At 41.4% G+C, this 12,054-nt stretch overlaps 1 protein-coding gene across 50 annotated transcripts in view; it reads left to right on the top strand.

Moving 5' to 3' along the window:
* Positions 1–12,054, top strand: part of MAP4K4 (mitogen-activated protein kinase kinase kinase kinase 4) — a 187,486-nt gene that overhangs the window by 86,176 nt on the left and 89,256 nt on the right. The gene's annotated exons all lie outside the window — the stretch shown is intronic.

The raw sequence follows: 12,054 nt of genomic DNA, 5'->3' as shown, positions 1-12,054 counted from the left end.
TGCCCTGTCCTCTCCTTGGTCTCTGAGAACCCGCTCATCTCCACTGTGCACTTTTGTCAGTAAGAATTACCAACCATTGTTGTCTCTGGACCACAGGACAACTGATAGAGCTTTATGCAAGCGTTCGAAGATGTGACGTTTTATGAGATGACTGCTCTCTTTTCTCTGTCAATGAGATAATGGAGACTTTCTAATGAAAAAGTACCATTGCTTGGTTGAATGACCAAAAGATTCTTGTAACATACTGTGATACGGACTATTCTGTTGTGTTGTAGTGATCCTCTCTTGGTGTCCAACTCAGTGGGAAACTAGATGCTTCAGTTAAATATTATTTTTAGGGTTCTTTTAAAGAGTAGTTAAGGAGCAGCGAATTCTAACTTACTGTAATTTAAATACAATAGTCGAGTTATTTTTGAAGTGCCTCCTGTGAATGGAATGACCAGCGGCACCTTCCTACCGAGTCCCCGTTAATGCTGCTCTGCATTTTGCTGGTGCTGCATTGGGAAATGATACAGCTGGAGCCTGCATTCTTTGACATTTATTAGCACACTTCCTGACTTATTTACTGACAGACTTGTGGATGCCATTTTAAATGTAATCTTTTGGAATTTTGTGAAGCATTTGGAAGTCCTGAGAGTTGAGTTTCTCTCCTCACTTCAGCCTGTGCTGCCCTGGCTGACACAGCTGTTGTGGCTAGCCAGACTGTTCCCTTTCACATCTCAAATGGAATCTAAATGACGTTTGTCTTCTCCAAAGAGGTCATCTTCATCTAAACCTGGCTCTGATTATAAGTATGCAATATATGATCACTGTTTTAAAAAAGTGTAAAATATGGAAAAATATTTTAAAAAGTTAAATCCTTCCACTTCCACCACCTTAAAATAACCATTGTTGGTGCTTTGGTGTATTTCCTTTCAATCATCTCTCTATGAGCATAGCTATAAAATGGATATCTATTTGTATAATAGGTGCTTTTGTATTCCACTTTTGTTGAGTTGTATACCAAAGGTATTTCCTTGCTGGAAAAATCAGGCAATGTTGGACAAATGCATTTTCACGACTCCTTTAAAAATAATTATGCAAAACCCATGTGTTCAAGTAAAATGAAAACCATATGGTGAGTCTTCAGAACAAATACAAACCCAATCAACCAGTGACCGTGTTGGCCTCTCAGTAATGTTTCTTGTGTGCTCTTTTCATACAGTGTCCTCAACATTGTGTGACCTCTGTGCTGTAGCTGGGGGCATAGTCAGGACGAGAGCAGGTGTCGATTACGAATAGAGGGCGTTTTGCAGCTGCCACCCCGGAAAACATGTGCTTGCCTACCCCTCACATCAAGGGCGTCTCAGCTCTTCTTGTAAAGTTGTAGGCATTGGCCTGGGTGGGACCCGGGAGCAGGAGGGACCAGGCTGGCATGAGGGAGAATTGGGAACTGATGTTTCTGGTTTCAACTCCAGCAGGAAGGGCTGTTGGAGAGAGGATTCTGTTGAGGAGAGCAGGATTCTGCCTGGTTTTTGACTTCTGCTCAATTTCGTCTTAGGAGCAAAAAGGTGTGAATGCTTATTCTTGGGAAAATCACAGACTCGTCTTAACTCTCGAGCCTATTCTTTAGGTGACATTGAGGGGCAGTTACCAGGCTGCTAGGTCTTCCTCAGGCTCAGAAGGCCAGAAGAGCAGCAGGTGTGGGAAGGTAAATGGTGTGGCTGCTCTTCCTCCCAGACGTCAATTATGGGCAGCCCTGAATGAATTGCTCTAGGCTGGCTGCTCTAAGTCCACTTGACCTACTTTTATTTGATTATGTGACCCCGGAAAATAAAGCCAACTGAGAATTCAGATTTCACCCTAGGATGAGGTGGCAGGGACTATGTAGGAAACTAAGGGGTCTGGAAGGGAGGCATTTATTTGCAAGAGATGTACAGGTCTGTATATTTCTTCTCGGACTTTAACCAATCTTTACAGTTTTGCAGGGCTTTTTTGTTCCCCCCTGAGGAAGATAAGTGCTGAGCTAACATCTGTTGCCAGTCCTCTTTTTTTTTTTTTTCACTTGAGGAAGATTAGCCCTGAGCTAACATCTGTGCCAGTCTTCCTCCACTTTATATGTGGGTCACCACCACAGCATGGCTGATGAGTGGTATAGGTCCACAAACCTGGGCCACCAAAGTGAAACACGTGAAACTTAACCACTATGCTACAGGACCATCTCCTGCAGGGTTCTTTTTAAAAAAAGCTTGTCATTTATCTGATTGGTTGTAGGAAGAGTTTAAGGAGCAGGTTAAGAATAGGTTCACACTGGACGAGACCAGCACATGAGATCTATAATGTGTTGTTCTTGTTTTTGAAATAATTACAGATTCAAATGAATTTTCAGAAAAGCATATAGGGTAGTCCCATATACCCTGCACCCAGTTTTCTGTAGTGGTGACATCTTGTATTAGTGTAGTACAGTATTAAAGTCCATGCATAAAACAAAGCAAGGCAGTGATTGCTTTGACAAGCTAAGGATTTGACGTGCACCTCCGTGTTAGATTATAGCAGATGAGACTGCACCGTTAGACTGTGTCTGCTTGCATGGCTTAGCACCAAGGCAGGCCCCTGGAAACTGCGATTGATACAGTCTGCAGAGCTTATTCAGATTTCCCAGTGTGACATACACTCATTTGTGTGTGTGTGTGTGTGGTGTGTTTTGAAGGCTACCTGAATTGGTAGTTTGAATTCTTGATAGCCCCTTCATTTCACTCTTTGTGTCTTAATGTCAAACTTGCATTATTGCTCTTATACATGAGAAACTGATAGTTTGTTTCTGCAGTTTTGGGGTGTCCCATTATTCTGAGTTAACACTTTGGAAGGTAAAAAGGTAAATAAGCGAAATCAGGAAGTAATTCTCAACTTGGAGTCCATAAACTCTATGAGTAAGATTTGTCTCAGAATTAAATTTTATGCTTTAACTTTAATAATTTCCCCCAAACTTTTTATTATGAAAATGTTCATAATTGCAGAACTGTTGAAAGAATGAACACTCTCTACCCTTTGCTGAGATTCACTAGTTGGTAACATTTTGTGCATGTGTTGTATGTGTATTGTTGGCACCCCATGACACTTCACTGGTAAATACTTGAGTATGCTTCTCTTAAAATAAAGACAGTCTTCTGCATAATGATGATCCCACCCAGGAGAATTAATTAATAATTCCAGAATTTTACCTAATGTTCATCTATATTCACATATCCTCAGTTGTGCCAAGAATATTTTTATAACCATTTTTTCAAGTCATAGTCCAGTCGAGGTTTTTGCAGTATGTTTGATTATCTTTTAACTCACTTTTCATCTAGATCATTTCCTCTGCACCCTCTTTGCGCCCCGACTGTTTTTGTTTTTTTTCCTTAAGAGATTGACTTTTGGAAGAATCTAGCCAATTGTTTTATAAAATATCCCACGTTCTGGATTTGTCTGATAGTTTCCTCGTGTTGTGCTTTAATTTATTCCTCCCTGCTATATTTCCTATAACTGGAAATTAGGTTGAGAGGCTTAATTAGATGCAGATTAAATAGTTTTTGGCAAGACCACCTCATTGGTGGTATTAGGTACTTCATATTGCATCACAGCAAGGGCCACATTCATTCCAGTTGTCCCACTATTAGTGAAGCCAAATTTGGTCTTTTGATTAAAGAGGTGACTGCTAGAGTTCTCTGCTATAAAGATGCACTGTTAGCTTTGCACTTTGTAAATAATCTCGAGGGTGGTACTTTGGCACTGTGAATATTCTGTTCACAACACTTTTTTGTTTTTCTGAGGAAGACTAGCCCTGAGCTAACATCTGTGCCCATCTTCCTATTTTTTTTTTTTTTTTTTTTTAAAGATTTTATTTTTTCCTTTTTCTCCCCAAAGCCCCCCGGTACATAGTTGTGTATTCTTCGTTGTGGGTTCCTCTAGTTGTGGCATGTGGGACGCTGCCTCAGCGTGGTCAGATGAGCAGCGCCATGTCCGCACCCAGGATTCGAACCAACGAAACACTGGGCCGCCTGCAGCGGAGCGCGCGAACTTAACCACTCGGCCACGGGGCCAGCCCCAGCCATCTTCCTATTTTATATGTGAGATGCCTGCCACAGCATGGCTTGACAGGAGGCCCGTAGGTCCACACCTGGGGATCTGGACCAGTGGACCCTGGGCTGCTGAGGCGGAGTGTGCAAACTTAACTACTGTGCCGCCGGGCCAGCCCCTCACCAACACTTTTTTAACCAATGGTTTTGGCATTCATTTGATGATCCTTGGCTGAGTTAGTTATTACTGTGAAATGATGAGTTTCAGATTTTACCTTCTATATTTATTAGTTAGCGTTAGTCTACAAAGAAGAATTTGCTTTCTTACCTGCTCCCACCCTTCTTTGTCTTCTCTCTTTTTCTGGCTATTGCTGTAGACATGGGTGATTTTATGTAGTCAATGTCTTTCCCTCAGTTAAAGCTGCTGTCGTTATTATTATTATTATTATAATAATATAAACAAATTGTGCCAAATTTGGCCATGGGAGCTCTTTCAGACTGGCTTCTGTAGCCCTTTGACGTGACTCCATTACTTTTTAGCACAAGTGGATATTTGGAGCTCACCTGCGTGAGTGTGGAGTCCATTCCTCTGGGGAGCCTTGGTTCCTTTCAGTGGGAGATGTATTTGGAAACCAGTACCTGGGTGCCGAGTGTGCTCGTTGCCGCTGAGGTCTTGTTGCTTCCAGACCCTTTCAGCAGCCAGAGCATGGAAATGTATCTTTCAACAATCAGTTTTTCCTTAATTTCTTTTATCTAGTGTATTTTATATTTCCTTCTCTTTTCTCCTAGACTGAAGAATCTTCTTCCTAGTAAAATAATACATTTATTTACTTGCTTTTTTAACTTTTTTTAAATTTACTTATTTCCTTTCAGTGAACATAAAGTCATCTCGACTACAGTAACAATGTTATCATTTAACAGGAGACATGGAGGGAGGTTTAAGATTTCTCTGAAGTTCTTTTGTCGTAGAATATATCTGTTAGGGATCTACAGTCAGTGTGCTGGGTTCAGAAGTTACTTGAAGTAATCCTTTTCTCTGTATGGTTTATTAATTTGATATGTAGCTAGATTCAGTTTGTATTTTAATTCATTTAATAGGGTTTCTTTTTATCCTGATTAAATTTAATTTTTGGATGTGTAAATCATTTACCTGGTTCACAAGTCAAAACTATATAAATAGGTGTACATTTTGATGAGGAATTTTAAAAAGCTTAGGCTAGATCGTCTGGATGATGGGCCACCTGGTGCCCGAGTGTTGCCGTGCAGTCTCAGTGCCCTTAGTTGTGTTTGTTAGTGCTTTGGGCAGAGTGGACCTAAACATTTCTTTGGTGACTGCAGAGAGAATAGAGGCAAACTTAGCACGCGGTGGTGGTTGTTGAACAGAGATGAAATGGTGCGCTGTGGAATGCTGTTTCACTGCGGCTCGTCACCACAGAGTGGAGGAGCTGCGTTCAGTCCAGCCGTCTCTGGCTGGTCCATGTCTTTCCTCCGCTCGGCCTTCTGGCATAGGATGGAGATAAAGTAGTAGGTTCTCCAAATGTGGTCTCTGGACCCACAGTGGCACTTGGGAGCTTGCTGGAAGTACAGTGTCTCAGGTTCCGTCCCAGACGACTGCATTAGAAATCCTGGGCTGGGGCCCAGCAGTCTGGGTTTTAACAAGCCCTCCAGGGGACTCTGCTGTACTCTCAAGTTTGAAAACCCTGTCTTTAATGGAACCTTAGGAAAGAAGCTGCCCCCTCATCTCGACGAGTGAAGAATTCCAGTTCAGAGACACTGACACTTCCTCCTCAGGACTACATTGCTAGTTAGATCTCAGAGATTAGAACCCAGATCTTTGATTCTCAGCTTACTGAACCTTTGAAAGAATTAACAGTTTCGAACATCAGGTTCTAAGTAGGCTTCCTGAGAGAGCTGATTTGATTTGGACCTTAGAGAATGGATGGATCTTGACTCTTTTTCTTCATTCTGAAGTTTGTTTTTAGCAGATTAGCCAGAGCAGACTTTCTTTTAGTCTTACAATCAAAATGTTTGTGATTGGTAATTGTGGCCTATTCCTTGGAGGGCAAGAGGATGCTGGCCCTGATGCCCATTGGGGTGTAGGAAGCCAGTTAGCAGATTTTATTGATTACCCTCCATATTCTTTGCAATGTGCTTCTAGTAATGTGAGAATAAAAGCAGTGTAGAAACTTGGCCTTGCCTAGAACAGGCAGTAAAAACCTGTCCTCTGTCTATCATCAAATTGGAGAGACAAGAACAACAGAAGAGACGATCCCTTGCTAAGCAGTGTGTATCACATCTAGGGGCAGGTGTTTGAGCCAGCTGAGCTAGGTCCACGGAAGAGGGGGACAAATTTCTTCCTCTCCGGGAGTTCATGCTCTGACGAGAGGGGACAAAACAGGCTTACTCCAGTGACAAAGCAAGGCCCTGTGAGGCTGAACCGTTTCACCACTTTTCACTTGGAGGGCGGCACAATGTAATGAATGTGCTGTTCTTGTCTAGACTGAAAATAAGAACAAAAGGAAGGGAGGGAGAGATCTCTGTGGTCTGTGACCTGTTGTTCCATCCTCTTGTTCCTCAGAGGCCACTTAAATGCTGCAGGCCTTACAGCTTGGTACAGGCTTCTTCCATTTCAGGCAGCTGGTGGCACTTTGTCCCCGCCCGTCCGTGGCTCTGGCGGCCTCAGTGCAGGCTCAGGCAGGGTTGTCGGGGAGAACAGGAGACCACACTCAGCTGTCTGTGTTTGACAGCGGTCCTCTGTCCTCCCTGCCCCCAAATATTCTTTCTCGCCTTATCTTCTTCTGCTTTTTACCCTTCTTAACAAACTGCCTTCTCTCTCTTAGCGACTGAGAAACTGGTGAGCCAAGGCTGCTGGATGCTACCTCTCCTTATCTAACGTCTTCTTACCTGAGATAGTGTCTAACTTCATTTAAATGGTCTTGATCTTAGATTTCAGCTTCCTAATTTGGATTGTTTTCTTTCTCCCTTTCTGTAGAGTAAAGGTGACAAGTTGTACCTCTGTATTTTTAAAAAATATTGATACAAGAGAAGTCCTTGAAGAAAAGCTCTTAAAATCAGTTAGAAATTGATTAAATTTTGATTTATTTTAATGAAAAAGTATGGCAATGATTTTTGGAATAGTTCCACTGAATCCTCATGGCATACAGCAGTGTTTCTCTACCTTATTTTCGTTATCACCTTCCTAAGAAGCCTTTTAAGATCTTTTTTCCTCATCACCCCTATGAAATTTTATAATCTGTGTATATATATATATATGTTCAGGTACTGTATGTATATCTTTATGCTTTATACATAAAAGTGGTAATTCCCCCCCACCCCCACCTCCAGGAACCACTTTTCATCCCTGTGGGGGTGGTGGTGATATCACCCCCATTGAGAACACCTGGTATAGAGTCAGATAAACGACTTTTTATAGGAGTAAGCTTTGTCCTATTTCTAATATTTTCCTTTTTTAAAAAGTTCACTAGATATTAGAATTAGTCTCCAGTGATGAAGAAGCCCTGCTAGCTGGGAAAGTGTAGCGTGGCTGGAGTGCACTTCTGTGTTTTTAAGGACTGTGCCAGGCATGGCGCTGGGTAGGGTACAGGCAGTGGCTTGAGTTGGTGCAGCCGCCTTTGAGACAGCTGTGGTCATCCCCTCCCTCTAGATGAGAGGACGCAGGCTGGGGCTCAGACCCAAGCTTTTCTGATTGTAAAGCTTGCTTCTCTTTCTCTGATCCATTTCTCCTTCTTTTCTCCAAAGTAATGGAAAGTTAAATCAGGGTAAGGTTCAACTGCTCAACAAAGAGGCACCTGTTGAAGGGTTTTAAAGATAAGTATGCTGGGGATGATGTGACAGTGACATTTTTTAAAGGGTTAGTTTTTTTGTTTTTGGCAGGAATAGAATGTGTTTCTATTTTGGATTAATTCATTCTAATTTAAGAGTGTGACTGGGAATTTACAAAATAAAATTCTCCTGGTTTATTCTTGTCTATTTAATAAGTAAGCAGAGGAAAGTTAAGACTAAGTTAGCTGTATACCTCAGACATTTTATGCTTTTCTTGTTGAAAGCCTTCATTTTATTTATGGATGACAGCAGTTAATGTTCCGAAAGGTGATTGACCTGCCCAAAGTTCTGTAGCGCGTTGCGAGACTAGCATCCCAGTGTTTTCATTGCACCGTGATGTCTTCTAGTTCATTCTAGGAGCAGAGCAGTGGTATTCTGTAGTTGGGTTCTAATGTTGTGGCACGTAACAAGTTGCACCGCCCTGTGAATTGTGGGTACTCAAATCTTGTATGAATTCAGCAAGTTGTACTATTTTTGGTGGATACTTGGAGAAACATGTAACAGATAGACATTATTGGTTTCATTGTCTAAGAAAACTATAATATATTATTGCAATTGAGGACTGTTGATGGTATGATCATGTTTTATAGCTTTCTCAACTTTTTGTAATAAAAAATATTAAAAATAATCGTAGATGTACGTTAATCATAAGTAAATAATAGTAAGATCTGCTCTTCACACTTAAATTTCATCCCTCTAGGAAAGAAAATAAAGGAGCCCTTTAAAATTATTAGTGGTTAGATAGAGAGTACATTTCTGGGTTTTGTTTTTAGAATTGTCACTGAAATAATAAAAATGATTTATCTTTTTTTTCCTCTTTCCTGTGAACATAAATTTGAGGTCTATAAATATTTTTAAGGTGAATTTATAGTTTATGAGTCTCATAGAAAGTTGGCTTCGTTATTTAATAGTCGTGTCCTGGCATTTACCCCAAGACAGTATTAATACTCTTTGTTAGACCACGACCTAGAATTAAATTTAATAAAGCTTCAGTTTCCTCATCTGTAACATGGAATAATAATTCCTACCTCATACGCTTTTGTCAAAATTAAAATTATGTAATGAATGTGAAGTGTCCAGCACATTAATTTTTACATGGTAAATGAGGGTTTCTTTGTTCCTTTCTCCTCATTAAAGATATTAGAATAAAATAACGCTTTTCCTAAAGACTTTTTAGCACCCCCGGGTGCCGTGCCCTCCCTAGCAGCTGTTCTCATGACCTCTCCCGGGCGCCTCTCCTCTGTCTTTCATCCCTCCAGGCTTCTGCATCGGGTCACTTCTTTGTCTCCTCTGGTTGTGGCCATCACTGTCTGGTCCTTGGCAACTTCTTTTCTCCTGCCCTGTGAGCTGTTTTAATGACTAGCTAGAGGATAGGTTTCCGCATGTTCATTTCATGCTTGTGCTATTCTGTACTAGATCATAAACTCTGTGGGTAGGAACTCTTCAGGGCTCTCCTAGCCCTTCCTGGCTGGTGACAGAGCCCTGCACGTGGGTGGTGCTCACCTTGTATATATTGTTTCTAAAGCAGGTCCTGGCAATTTCAAAGGAGAATTTCCAAAAGTGTTTGGAGCATTGGTAAAAAATATATATATAGATCCCCTTGATAAAATTAGTCCACCCTTATTTTATTATGTATATGTTAGTATATTTTTTATTATATTACTTTATAATCATACATTTTCTCTATTGCTTTGTGCAATAGTTTTAATTAAAAAGGAATAGAGAAAAATACTATCATTCATTCATACTGAAAATATGACCAAGTTCTGATTGCTTTGCAGATGCAGTTTTGGTTCATTGGAGCTAGAAATGGCAAATGTCAACCATGGTTTGCAGGTTTTTTAAAAAAAATGCTATTCATTAAGTTGCACTAATTCATTCATTTAAACAATTACTGAACACTTACTCTTTTTAATACATACTGTTCTGAGATCTGGGGTGGAATAAAAAGATTAGTTCTGCTCTAGAAGGAGCTATTCTTGATCCTCTTGGTAAAATAAAACTTGCTGTGAAAGGATGCTCGTTGTAATTGTTAATGAGCACTCTCCAGGCAAAGCTTCCACAATTTCTTAGTTTCATTCCATCCCTTCATGAATCAAAGCATTTTTCTAAGTAAAATAAATAGTTGAATAAAAAAAATTTTGTCTAACCTAAACTGCTATTTCTTTCAAATATGGACACTGTTCTGTAACAGTCTCATCCCCTCTCCCTCCCAGGTGGTTCTTTTTTTTTTGGGCTATAAATGCAAAATTTTGTTTGTCATCCTGACACCGCCTTTCTTGCTTCCATTCCCAGCAAATTTATTGAAAAGGATGTGCATTGCAGGTTCTCAAGGCCATACTCGGATTCACTGATTCACCAGGAGGACTCAGAAGACTTAGCATGTAGTTGTACCCTTAGCTGTGATTTGTAAGACAGTGGAAGGACACAGGCAAAATCAGCAAAGGGAGAAGGCACAGGGATGAAGTCCGAAGGAACTCGGGCACAAACTCCCAGGAGTCCTATCCCAGTGGGGTCATATAGGACATGCTTAATTCCTCCAGCAGTGAGTTGTCACCACACATGTGAAATGTTGTTGACCAGGGAAGCTCATTAGAAACTCAGTGCCCGGAGTTTTTATTTGGAGCTGGTCACATAAGTACTCTGATGTTCCCAAAATTTCAGACTCCCACCAAGAAAGTAGGTGTGCAGCATAAACCACATTGGTTGTCCAAACAGTCTAGGAGCAGAGAGTCACTCTGATCAGGTCTTGGAGTGTTGGAAACCCTCCCAAAATCTGAGTTCTAGGTGCAAGCCGAGGGCCAACCTTACAGGCAGGCCTTTCTAGGGATCGCAGTCTCAGGCCTTGGGACCAGACTCTTCTCCTGAACCCTGCATTTGTTTATCATCTGCCTGTTCAGCATCCCTAGTTGGATGTCTGATAACCCAAACTGAGCATATCTCATGTGAGTTGCTAGTCTTCCCCCATAAACCTGTTCTGCCTGCAGCCTTGCCCTTTCTCACTTGGTGGCAACTCCAACCTGCTATTTGCTCAGGTCAGAAAAGCCTTGGAGTTCTCTGTGACTACTCTTCTTTCTATCGGATGCCACTCATCTCATCTGTTAGGAAATCCTGTTAGTGCTACCTTCACACAGTATCCAATTTGTGTCAAAATAATCTTGGCCAGTGAGGGGAGTAGGCCAGTTAGCAGTTGACAGTCTGGATTATAGGTGCAAGTGAGTTATACTCCTTTCTCTGCTTTTGTTATTTGAAATTCACAGCAAGTTGTAATAGTCTGTGAATCTGTAAGAAAATATCACACACATGAATCTGACCGCATCTCACCACAATCTCTACTGCTCATACCTACCACTCTGGTTTCAACTGCCATCTTCTCTTGCTTAGATGTCTACAGGAGCTCCTGACGCTTCTTCCTGCTTCCTTGCTTGTTCTCTAGTCTTTTCTCAGAACAGCAGCCCAGTGATCCTTTTGAAACAAAGTCAGATCAGAACCTTTCCTTGCTCCCTACTTAGAGTAAAAGCCCAGGTTCTTACAGCACCCTACTTGACTGGCTTCCCACTCTGTTGTTTCTCAGACCTCCTCCCCTACTCCCCCCACCCTCATTCTCACCACACAGGCCTGCTCACTGTTCCTCCGGCCTGCCAGGGTCTCCTGCCTGAAGATCTCTCCCTTGTTTGTGCCCTCCTCTGGAATGCCACTCCCTCATGACTGTGTGGCTTGCTCCCTCACCACCTTCATGCCTTGACACGATGAATGGTAACTTCTTACTCCTAATGTTCTTACCTTGTTCTCCACTTTTCATTTCTATACCACAGTATGTAACTGGCTTATTTATTATACTTAGTGTGTATCACCTGCCTCTACCGTTGTTCCACTCATCCCCTTTTCCCCAGGAATGCTCCATGATGACAGGGATCTTTGTCTGTTTTTTGTGATGCATCGTCCCAAGCACCAATGCAGTATCTGGTGCATAGAAGGCATTTCATGAATATTTGCTGAATGAATGTGTACTATGAGTGCTGGAAGGCATATTGGAAGTCTGCTAGAGTGCTCCTTCTTTCTTTGTATATGTGAAGAACTCAAAGAAGTTATAATGGTTGGTTGATGGTTTGTGTGATCATGTGTGTATATGCACAGGTGTTTTTGTTCATGAAACAATTTGAAAATTAAATTT

Source organism: Equus caballus, chromosome 15 (genome assembly GCF_041296265.1).
Source record: "Equus caballus isolate H_3958 breed thoroughbred chromosome 15, TB-T2T, whole genome shotgun sequence".
NCBI lineage: Eukaryota > Metazoa > Chordata > Mammalia > Perissodactyla > Equidae > Equus > Equus caballus.
The sequence above is the reverse complement of the archived record's forward strand: the minus strand, read 5'-3'. Positions and strand labels throughout refer to the sequence as shown.